This window comes from Pleurodeles waltl, chromosome 10 (genome assembly GCF_031143425.1).
Source record: "Pleurodeles waltl isolate 20211129_DDA chromosome 10, aPleWal1.hap1.20221129, whole genome shotgun sequence".
NCBI lineage: Eukaryota > Metazoa > Chordata > Amphibia > Caudata > Salamandridae > Pleurodeles > Pleurodeles waltl.
In genome coordinates this window covers 860,362,674-860,375,628 of record NC_090449.1, presented here as the reverse complement: position 1 = coordinate 860,375,628, position 12,955 = coordinate 860,362,674, and positions in this window count along the sequence as shown.

Below are 12,955 nucleotides of genomic sequence, written 5' to 3'. Positions count from 1 at the left end.
GCTTTACAAATATAATGATTGATTGATTGATTGATTGATTGATAAAGATATATACGTTTTCTTGAATATTTTGAGCCAGATGGCTCAGCGATTTATGCCTTGCTGCTGACACTTGGTTTGACCTGCAGTTAATAAGTATAAATCTTGACAATGCCAGTTCCTCATTTTTAGATCAATAAATTGTGTATCGCCAAATCAGATAATTGCAACATCATCTTTTACAGCACTGAGAAATGATAAGCATTGCAGAATAATGTGCTGTATTAAAACAATATTTTGATATTTCTTGGCACATAAAATAGCTTTAATGATAGCCACTATCAATGCTAGTGTTACCAGTCTTAACTAATGTAATTGAAGTTTGCATTGTTAGACATGAAGGGTCTCATTCACAAAGGTAAACTTACACTTTTGTAAAAGTTTACACTTGTTATAGTAAATGTACTAATTTTTGGTATTTACAAACTATGAGTGTAATTTTACTATTAATAAAACTACAGGTAGTAAAATTATACTCATAGTTTATCAATACAAAACAGTAGCAGACTTACTACAAAGTGTAAGTTTACTTTTCTGAATAAGACCCTTTGGGCCTGATTCACAGAACCTGTTTCATAAAAACAAACTTACAATTTTGAGTACGTTTTCACTTATAGTAACTTAACTACTGTTTTAGTATGCACAAACTATGAGTATAACTTTACTACTAGTAATTATACTAATATTAAAATTACACTCATAGTTTGTAAATACCAAAACAGTCTCCTCAGGACCCAAGACTTTAAAATTATCAATACTCCTCTCAATTTCCATGTTTATTGTGGTAGGTATCTATTGTTTAGTGGGCAAATGTTCACCTAATAGTATCTTGGTGCAAAAAGATATTGCAAGGAGGATAATACCATTGTAGCGGAAATATATATACTTTCAATGCTGAAAAAATAACTATTCTGATTTGATTGAATTTCTAAGCTGTATTTGATCATGCAGATTTCAAATGTCAGATGGCTCCATCCGTTATCTGCAGGTGGTAGAAAGCTCTGCCTCTCGTTTGCACACAATTAAAAGTGTGGGATAACACAATTAACAAAAGTGTTTTGCTTGCATACTCATAGTTTACATGAGTAATAGATTGATCCATTGCTTGAATTTTCCTGGATCTGATTCACAGAATCAATATCAGCATTTCCGCCCACAGGTCAGATACAGTGATTAATTTCCCTACTTTGATGATTGTCTACTGTGAACATGTGACTACGATTGGGACAGGGAGCATTTCTGAAAGGAGAAACTGCAACATTTAGTAACCACCCAAAAATTCATACTTTTGTGAAAATGTACCCGCTTTCTAGATCAATTTTCACCCTGGAAAGTAATTTACCTAAAGAGGAGGAGTGAGAGCCTTTCCAGGATTGGCAAGGATAGATGTACCCTCATATCTTTTAATAAAATTAATTACATTATGCAGAAAGAATATACATATAGAAGGATAACATTCACAGGTGCATTAGGGATATTTTCCTTCTGTACAGTCAAGATTTCTAGGTATAAATCACAGCAGAACATTGATTTCTTTTTTCAGAAAAATATTTTTAGCAACTGAGTGCCTAATTTCTGGTTCAGCCTTCCTAAGCTAATCGCCAATTGAATTATAGGGCCTGATTTAGAGTTTGGTGGATGGGTTACTCTGTCACAAACGTGAAGGATAACTTGTCTGCCGTATTACGATCTTCCAAAGCTATAATGGGATTGTAATACGGCAGAAGGGATATCCGTCATGTTTGTGACAGAGTAACACCCTCTGCCAAACTGTAAATCAGGCCCATAATCACTTGAACAACGTACAAGTAAACAGAGAGTGAATTTTGTCTTCCATACCTCTTGCATCTCAAGAGCAAAGCTTTGATGGAGCTTACTTTCATTCTGCAATGACAGTTCTGAGAAGGAGGCCTCCCAATTGTAACTCAACACAGGCTGTACAGAAGTATGGGATAGTAGCCCATTGCCTGTATCTTTTCAAATCAGGTTCACTTTTACTTGTCAAATAGAAACACATCTATGGTGGAGTCAATTTGTTTCCTGCCTTCTTCCAAACATATCCTTTTCTCAAGTCTATCATAAACCAATTTCAAGTCACGTTTAGTTGTTTGATCTGTGTGGCCCACAGACTTTGCATGTCCAAACTAAACAGTGCTTCATGCATGTATGATAACTGGTTGTCAGTGTGCATGTAATATCAAGCAGGACGTCTTGGTAAACATTGGCCTTCAGGTTAGACAGCAATGATCATCTAGAAAGTTACAGGTTTGATCACAACACATTTTACTCCGTATTCTCTTTGAAGTGCAATCACAGGAGTTGATATAGAGAGATTACATGATGTCTTTAGACATTTATTCTGTGAGATCCTTATAGAGTCGGATCTAGATAGAGTTGAGGAGCTCCATATCTCAGCACCATATATGTGTGGCCGAGAGTGGGCAGCTCCTTTCTCCCCCAGATTGATGGAATGTAATATGCGTTGTGTATGAGAGAGGTTTGAAAACACATCTTGGTTGACAATGAACTAAAAAAACACCTCAGATGAAATTATGCATGCTTTAGCATAAACAGAATGGATTAGCTGGAATATAAATCCAGAAGAAAGGTGTGTTTACTTGGATCTATTACGAAAATATGGATAGTTTCCAACCAACACTTGTATTTATGTACAGGACATGAACATGTTTACATCTAATAAAAACAATAGTGACAATTATGAATTTTATGACAAAACCGGAGGCTTCTATTATGCTTTCTTTTCCTGCTTTATTTCAACAGCAGCCAAGAGAAAACACCAATCCCAAAGGTTTGCATAACAGGCAACCAATGGGAGATAAGAGTAATAAACTAACCAATCACAACACTATACAACATAAGATATACCAATCCTGACTGCATGCAGCCCTCTTTTCTTGCTGCTCGCAGTCAAGATAAGTATATATTTTGGTGCTCCATACAATTTTAAATATTTGTTTAACATTTGCTGTTTTTAAACTTAATGTCTAATTATTTCCAATGTTTAATGTTATGCGCACGTTTGCGCTGTCACTTCAGAACCGCATGTTTCTTAATATTCTATCGCGCGCGGCGCCAAGCATTATTTTCAGTGTGCCTTCGCTCGCGTAGCCGCGTTAGCGTTCTATTCTAAACGCCGGCTGATGCGAGTGCTTCATTACCGCTATTCCCGCAGCTGTTTTGAAGCGCTCGTTAATATTTGATCCTTTTCGTGTTGGTAAACATTTCGGCAGTTCTTTCACCTTCATTCCCTGACTCGGTTCGTTTAGTCTGCTGACTCTGCCACTTCCTGGTGAGGCGTGGCTCTAATATTCCGGCCTGTCAGTCGACAGTTTCCTGGTGAGTCACAGTTTCTTGTTCTGAAGCCCTTCCCATCAAATTTTTAACCCCTCATTTACCAGTTTGTGCTCTTCCCCACAGTAAAATGGATTTTTCAGATTTCTTCTCAGCAAATGAAGATTCTGAAGAGATTTTTTCTTCCAACTTAAATAACTTTATACAGTCTTCAGTCAAGAAAGCAGTTTCTGCTTCTATGGGAAAAAGTTCCAAACAAACTCAAAATACTGTGTCTTCCTGTCTCTCCCAATCAAATTTGGCCCATTCTGCGGGGGAAAGCAGAAAGTGAAAAGCCTCGGAGGCTTCTTCTAATCAGGCTAATGCCTTGTCTGCGCCAATGGATTGTGAGTCAAACTCACTCAGGATAGAGGGCGAAGCTCCTCACAGGCATCCTAGTACGGAGAGGAATAAATCTATGGGTATGAAAAGTAAAGCCAAAACAAAAAATGTGTCTAAGACCCATAAGATTGTGATTGAGGACATTAGAGACACTGATGATGATGGGGATGACATTGATTCTAATACAGACAATGAGGATACTAATACCTCTGATTTTTGGATTGGGCCTCCTCCTAAAAAGTCTAAACCAGCATCAGTTGACCAAGCACACTCCCCCCTGCTGGATTCCGATAGCAATCCCATGTTTGATCCTGGTTTAATTCATCACCCCAATTCTACTGAATGGCTACCTTCAGAACACGCTGCTAATTATATTCTAGCAAAACTACGTCTTCCCTTAGATAAACAAGTACGGGCCAAACTACGTTCTGAGTGCCCCAGGCCCTCTCTTCCCCTACACATTACTGCAACTCCTTCTATAGATCTGTCCCTTCTAACTTTTTTCTCTAAATTCAGGAAAGATCCCCGCAAAGGGGTAGACAGAGCCTGGGCCCTCTGCCAGGATAAAGTTCTTGATTTGGTCGGTCCCTTATCCTGCATTTTTGACTTGGCAGAATCCGCAAGATTCAATGACGAGTCTATAGATCCTGAGGAACTGTCCCTCTCGATTCAGAGAGCCTTCTGTTTGCTTGGTAACGCAAACTTGGCTATGACGCATGAACGTCGAAAAGGACTTTTACTCAAGCTAGATTCTAAGCTAGTGACTCTGGCAGCTATGGATCCAGGATCTAAAGCTGACGGCTTGCTCTTTGGGGACTCTTTTATTAAAGAGTTAAGCAAATATGTCACCACCTTTGCCTCACTGGACAAAGCACAGCAGTCACTTAAAAAGGTGTTTAACACATGGGTTTTTGCCAGGGCCAGTAGAGGAAGAGGCCGCTCCACCGGCCGGTCCTTCAGGAATCAAGGCTTCAGATGGTTTTACAACTATCAACAACAACAAGACTTTCGGCCGCAATTCTACCCCCTGCGTTCCAGAGGGTTCAGAGGCAGGAACCAACGCAAGTCCTATAACAATTCAGGTAAGCCAATCTTCTGCCCATCTTTCTCTAGGGGGTCGTCTAAATTTTTTTCTTCACAAATGGAAAGAGATTACCTCAGATCCTTGGGTTCTCAATACAGTCAAAGGCTACTTAATAGAATTTTATGAGACTCCCTTCCAACCTTCTCCCCTTCATCCCCTCATCTTTGCAGAAGAGATGTCAAATCTCATCTCTACCGAAATTCAAGATTTCCTCCGAAAACGAGCTATCCAACCAGCTTGTCCTTTTCCATCCAGTTTCATAAGCCCCCTGTTTTTAGTAATCAGGAAAAACAAAAAAATCAGACCAGTCATCAACCTCAGACAATTCAATCAATTCGTCGTTTATCGACATTTCAAGATGGAAACAATTCTTCATTTAAGAGACTCGCTTCTTCTAAACGACTGGATGGTCCGTCTGGACCTACAAGACGCATACTTAACAGTACCTATTCATTACTCTCACAGAAAGTTCCTCCAGTTTCAATGGCACCATCAAACCTACCAATTTACTTGCCTGCCCTTCTGGCTTTCTTCGGCCCCTTTGTGTTTCACCAAGTTAATGAAACCTATTGTAGCTTTTCTCCGATCTCAAGGTTTCAGAATGATAATCTATCTAGACGATATCCTTCTCGTGCATCAAAACATCTCTATTCTTCGGTCTCAACTGTCCTACACCATATCCCTCCTTTCAGATCTAGGTTTTATAATCAACAACGAGAACTCGATATTTACTCCGTCACAGACCATGGAATTCCTAGGCTTTCTAGTCAACTCCTCTCAAGGCCTTCTACAACTTCCGGATTCAAAAATAAAAAGTGTCAAATCAGAGATAACCCTATCTTTACAGCAGACTTCTCTCTCCCTAAGGTCTCTTGCAAGGATTGTAGGTCTTCTTTCTTCCTCGATATAGGCAATATTTCCAGGCCCTCTTCACTATCGGGCCCTACAGAGATTAAAAATTCGTCATCTACGCAAAGGTCTTGCTTATTCAGATTTCATCCCCCTCGACCTCGAATCCCGTACAGAACTTCAATGGTGGCTCGACCATCTAGAATCCTGGAATGGCAGGACCATCTTTGCCTCAGCCCCAGATCTTGTCTTAGAATCCGATGCAAGTCTAACAGGTTGGGGCGCAAGGTGTAGGCAAATATCGACTGGAGGCACATGGTCTCTGCAGGAGTCTTCATTGCACATCAACTATTTAGAGATGCTTGCAGGCTCCTTTGCAATCAGAAGCTTCACCAAAAACAGAGTCCGTTGTTCCATACTACTGCGTATGGACAAACTCATGGCAGTCAAATACATCAATCATCTCGGCGGTACCAAATCAAACCTCTAGTCGAACTAGCCAAAAATTTCTGGGAATTCTGTCTCCCCCGAAAAATTTCAGTTCGAGCACAATACTTGCCAGGTTCACTCAACTTAGTTGCAGATTGGTTTTCGCATCATCTTTCTGACTCCAGCGACTGGAAGCTTCACTCTTCAGTCTTCAACTCTCTTCATCGCAAATGGGGTCCTTTCCATATAGACCTCTTCGCATCCCGTCTGAATGCTCAACTCCCTCATTTCTTCAGCTGGAGGCCAGATCCTCAAGCTTTATTGACCAATGCATTCCTTCAACAGTGGTCCCATTCAATAAACTACGCCTTTCCTCCTTTCATCATGATATACAGAGTACTCGCTCATCTTCGTCGTCAAAAAGCCACAGTAGTTCTAGTTGTTCCGTTGTGGCAATCTCAAGTGTGGTATCCCCCTTCTCGAATTATCAATCGACTTCCCTGTACTTCTACCCTCCTTCCCTTCTCTCCTTCTCAATCCACAAGGTCTCCCTCACGATCTCATCCTCAGCAAATCCCTTCTCCTATCTGCCTGGAAAGTTTCAGGTCTTCCTCATCTTATCCAGGAATTTCACTCGAGGCTTCAACCTACATCAACAATTCCTGGGCTCCAGGCACTTCCAAGGCTTACAAATCAGCTTGGTCCATCTGGTCTAGTTGGTGTCTGGGAAAAGCATGTGATCCCTTTTCAGCAGATCTCACTCTGATAGCTAATTTCCTTGCCTCTCAGGCTGTCGTAGTTTGGACTCTTGCTCTGAGCAAGACTGCTGGTTTAAGGATAACAGTACTTTTGTTTGTAGGCGACTGAGTCTTTCCTACAACAAGTCGCAACTGTTGTCCCAACCTTGCCGGCTCACTAGCAGCACCTCACCAGAAACACAATAGTAAAAGGTGATTTATGGCAGTCGTTTATGCATGGACTAAAGTAAGATATCTCAGGGTATGTCGTGGTTAAACAGAGATTACCCTTTTCTCACAGATATATTATGTCTCATACAAACACAGGCAATGACACAGATGCAGTAAAGTTATAATAGCTTTTTATTTAACATAACTGCAATTTGTGATAAGTTGCATGGACTGCAATGATTAGGATAATGAATATAGCAAGTAACAGTATTGTGAAGAAGAGAGTCATTGTTATGAAGACCACCACCATTTTGTAATACATGAAAAAGATATATTAGATGGAATATGCCCTATTACCCTTATGTGAATAGGCCTAACCTCCTACCTAAAGGAGAGCTGGGTTTGCTAAACCTAATCTGCCAAAGCCGTGTCCATGAGAGGAGCCCCCAACCCTTGTTACCTTGGAATGAGGTCTCGATCTCAGACTCCGTAGGGACACGAAGACTGGGTCAGCGTCAAGATGATTGCAGCATCGGTATCAGCGATGGTGGCCATGCCCTCTGGTCGGAATTCCTCTGATTATCTGTCTAAACTGTGATGTATTTATACAGATCTACAAGGTCCCCTGACGTAAGTGTATTCCTAAACAATAGATAACAGGCATGCTTGGGACGGCAATTAATATCAACAATCCCTAGAAAGTATAGAGAGGGAAAATCCCTAAGTGTGAACACCTACTGTTTGTTTGTCTTTGGTGCTTGATCTTGACGCCTTGGCGCGGTGACACTGATAATATAACTCATAACAAGTGGCCTAACTATAAACAAGGCAGCCATCTTAGAAGAAATAAATAATTAAATGGGCTAAGACAGAGCAAGCTAAGTAGGTGAAAAGTCACTAGGTGACGGGGGCACAAGTCTACAAGCCAGAGGCTAAGATAACTCCTGCTATCCCATTAAATGAACTAGGATTCACTAAAAGGCTAGTGCCGGCAAATCCTACAGGACCATTAACTTATATAGGTCAGCTGTCTCTCTACATCATCCTTTTATAAACGGGAAACCCGTAGGAGAACATCCTATCATCTGTCGTCTTTTGAAAGGAGTAAAATTCTCCAGCCCTCCAATTCCCAAATATACCGCTCTATGGGATGTTAATCTTGTCTTACAAATGTTCTTATCCTGGCAGGATAATAACTTATTGTCTTTTAAAATGCTTTCCGCTAAACTAACAATGTTACTTTGTCTAGTATCCATGAAACGTTTGTCCGATGTCAAAGCCTTGGATATTTCGGCTCGTCACTTCACCCCTACTGGTGTACTGTTCAATGTGTCTCGTCGTACTAAAACCAATATTACTTCTGTTTTCTATCCGTTCTTTCCCAACCATCCGAAACTATGCGTGGGAAGCTGTTTAAAGGTTTATGAACAAAAGACGGCCGATCTTAGAACATCTTCTGCTTCCCAACTTTTAATCTCCTTCAGGAAACCTTATAAACCTGGATCTTCCCCTACCTTAGCTTGTTGGGTCAAATGGGTAATGTCAATAGCGGGCATTGATACGTCAAAATTTGGAGCCCATTCTGCTAGAGGGGCTATGGCGTCAAAAGCCTTTTGGGCTGGATCACGTTTGGAAGATATTCTAAGATCGGCAGATTGGTCAAATGATTTTATTTTTCACACATTTTATTGTAAACCTGTTAATACAGCAACTTCTGTAGTAATTAACATGCTTTAAACAAGCATAATACGAGCCTCGGGTCTTGTCATAAAATGTAGATTTTCCAAGTAATTTATGATGGAATGTCTTAATTTTATTAAAGACACGGAGGCGAGTATTATCCCACCTCTTACTGTATTACTGTTGTTCTTTTTCCCACCCTTTTAGTCACTACCAGCGCTCCAGTGTCTTCTTCGAACTAATCCATCAGATGCTGTTTCTACCCAAAGTATTCCTTCAGTCCAATCACCATTAAAGATGGATTCCTCTGTTCACCATCCTGTCTAGTGTTTCTCCTCTACTAACCTGGACAGAATTCAAGACTTTTTTGCATTTGTTCTGGCAATATGTTTAATTTGTTGTATTTTACCTTTATTCAAATCATTTTCTTGACAGTCTCGCAGCTGAAAAGAGGGCTGCCTGCAGTCAGGATTGGTATATCTTATGTTGTATAGTGTCGTGATTGGTTAGTTTATTACTCTTATCTCCCATTGGTTGCCTGTTACGCAAATCTTTGGGATTGGTGTTTTCTCTTGGCTGCTGTTGAAATAAAACAGGAAAAGAAAGCATAATACTGGTCTCCGTGTCTTTAATAAAATTCAGACTTTCCATTATAAATTACTTGGAAAATCTACATTTCTATCTATTTAATCAAATACTTCACAAATTGAAACTGGAAATCTAATGGCTGGAAGCTTCCACACATTGCACTAAGGAAATAATTTTCCAAATGTAGCATCAATGAAAACAAAAACCATTTCCCTTTTTATTGTGCTGTTTATATTTATCCACTCCAGAAGTGCAGTTCTCTGTTTTCTGGGTTGTAAATCAGCACCTAGAGGTTCAACAGCGGTTAGATGACAAGACTCTCTGTTCAATCCCTAGGTAGGGATCAGGCCCCCAAACTTTATTTGGTAAACAAAGGAACACCCAGTTCTAGATCAGGGACCATAGGAGAAAAAGACATGCCAGACAAAGGTCCAAAAGTGAAAGACCAGGATTCAGACCAGGATAAAGACTGCAGGAGAAAAGGTCAGGAGAGGGTCGGCAGGGGAAAGATCACATGTGCAGCTTGGTCTTACACACTCACCTTTGACAGGCATTCCGCCAAGATGAAACATTTCAAACTAAACTCAAAATAGAGAGGATGGCTTTGCAACATCTTTTGGCACTGTAACAGAGTGATATACAGTGGCTAGCATGCTTTGATGAAATAAAAAGTAGGAATGTTCTCCAAAACAAAGGATAACGGAGTCAATGTTTTAACCTTCATAGGCACAGATGTGAAAAACACAAAGACTGTTCATAATTGTAGTTCATGGGAAATCTCCGTGGATCACTTTCACTTGCTGTCTCAAAAAATTTACTTCTCAATAATTAAAGATAAATTTAACCAATCACTCCTGCCCTCAGCTGGATTTGAAAATCACTGCATTTTTCCAGAGCCAATCAACCAACTTGAGTTTGGACAAAGGAAATAAAACATAATTAATTTATATTAAATTACTGCAGATGTATTTGAATACTCTATTGTTATGAAACTTTAATCATTCAAAAGCGATTACTACTTCTCATATATGTGATATATCTAAATCACGTCTGCGTATATGTGCTACATAAATAGTTTCCATCTGATATTATGCAAATCTGTGTGTTAGAATGGTGGCTTGGGACCCATTTTGAGTCAGATTGCAATTTCTGGATCAGAAACATTCTGCTGGATGCTTGCTCACTGGATTATAGCATTAAGATGCTTACAAATCATTCCATATCCAAAACCACCCACAGCTGCCAAGAGGGCAATAGATATTCACAGGCTCCGGTGTCAGGTAGGATAAAATTTGGAGTGACAAAAGTAATTTCAGATTTCTAGAATCAAATTCCGGTGAAGATGGAGGATTGCCGAATTGGTGAGTAAGATGACTACACGTGATTCCCATTACCCATGAAACAGGTGATGCAATCTCTGAGAGTGAGTGGACAACTGAAATGAGCAGGATGGGTGTTTGTTGGCGGTTGAGAGTTACAAGAGAACAACGATCTGTGTAACGTTGGATTGCTTTCGTACGGAGTCACAAAACAATTTCACTATAACTGTTGGGGGAAAAAGTGATAAAGTTGTAGGATGACGGGAACATGGGACAAGAATGTTTTTAGTGCCATTGGATGTATTTTCATATCTAGGAGTAGGGAGAAGCTGTGTAAAAAAATCGAGCATCATAACTCTATCTCTAGCTCCTCTTAGGTTTCGCAATATGCTGTGGGAGTGGAGCCAATATAGATTTCCGGTAAAGTGCATATAGGGTGGATAATCCTAAATTAATTATTGAGGGTATGGTCTGTTTCTTGAAGCGGGTAGAATTACAATGGTGATCTTTTGGATTCCATTTTTTTCTGTGCAAGTCAGAGATGATGGGGTTGTGAGATTTGTGCGGGTATACATTGTTATACATTGATAGATGTGTTGGGAGGAGGGAGGAAGGAAGATGTTGTGGTCATAGCACTCGGCCGCCAAAGAGTCACCAATATTGAGTGGGATGGTGCCGAAAACCAGGGTAACAACTGAGTGGACGAAACACTTCGAAGCACTGATGTGGTCCATGGTGAGTGTCAGAAAGCTGGAGCAGTGCCAAGACCAGACCAAATGATATGCCCTGATCAAAGAAAACCAATATCGTTCATATAGCACCTCCGCCATGTGTTATGCGCCCTGCCTCTTTCCTTGCAATAATGCAATAAAGGAAACCTTTAGGTCGTTTGACAGAATTATCTTTAATTTCATTATTTGGGAGCAAACTGACTGCCTCTGGATCTGATTAAAGTCCTTGTTAGTGAGGCATGGGAGAGGAAACTGTAGCTCAAATAATATGTCATTCTTTAGATTGTGTTAAATTCTATCAGAGGAATATATGAATGAAGGCGGCCCAGCTTGTTGTTAAATGTGAATCCTTTATTATACTGCTTTCAGACAGCAGGTGGCAGACAATTACTAACATTGAAGTGCAGCGCTCACCAAAATACGGGTCCGATTGCTAAATACAGCGGCTCAGATTCACTGTTTTTACAAACAGGGACTGTAATAAGTAAAGTGAGCATAGGGGCCGTTCACAAAACATTGTCGACAGGCGCTATTTTATATCCTTGGTGGTAAGTTAAGGTAGTGTTTGCGCCAAACACCTTTCACCTTAGTATTAGGAAAACAGGCTTTTGGAGGTGGTAATTTGTGTCAAGAAGGTATGTTCATATTTGGTGGGCCTTGTCTTGTTGTGGTGGTGTTTCTTTGTTCCTCTGTGTTTTTGTGCAGCATTATTGCACACACACAGACGCGCACACAGACACACACCTATAATAATGAAGTATGTGTTTATTATTCTAACACCACGCGCGCTTTGATAGTAGGGACGGTTATAAAGTGGACCGGGCTAATATAACTGCACTTTTAGTTTTTTGATGCACTCGCTCGAATCGACCTAAACACACTACGGGACGTCCTCCTAACTCTCCAGTCCTCACAGGGATTGTATTTGTCTAGTATTGACGGTGTTTCCCCACTATGAGGACTATTCAAAACTCTGGAAGGCTTCGATCTAATCGGATCATGTAAGTCACTATTTGATTATTGTATGATGGCCATTCATTATTGGGGCGTCGGGTGGGTGACTCACTGCCTGCTGTGCATGTATTTTTGAATGCGTGACGAGTCCTCCCTCCTTTGTTTCATAGTATTCGCTTTCCCCTTGTCTGCTTTACATAGCCGTCCCTTCCTCCCTGCAGAGGCCACATTTATCTGATCCTCATATTCTCAGACTCTCACACACGGGCAAACAATCATCCGGGAAGGATTTCTCATCTCAGTACCTTGGTCCAGGCTGAGGTATATAAAGCCTACTTTAAGCACCGGCAGCGCACTGCTCTCAGCTCAAAACTTGTTGATTCCACGGCCAGGGCAGGCCATGCTGCTCGATGCAACAGTGAGATACAACCCTGTTGACTCTTCTGATGCAGACAGGGCTGGTGCTTTATGCCACCACACACATCCTGAGTCAGGTATGAGAGTCAACTCCCTGACCTTTCCAACAGACCCCGGGGCACGAGCTCAGCGTTGCAGAGTAGCACACAATTAATCTTCCCTTGGAGAGGCTCCTTTCACAGAGAGGGCCTTGGCAAATAATTATAGGAGGCACTTAACATTATTCGACAATACAGCCCGGTGCTGTGAATTGCGTGACAGTTT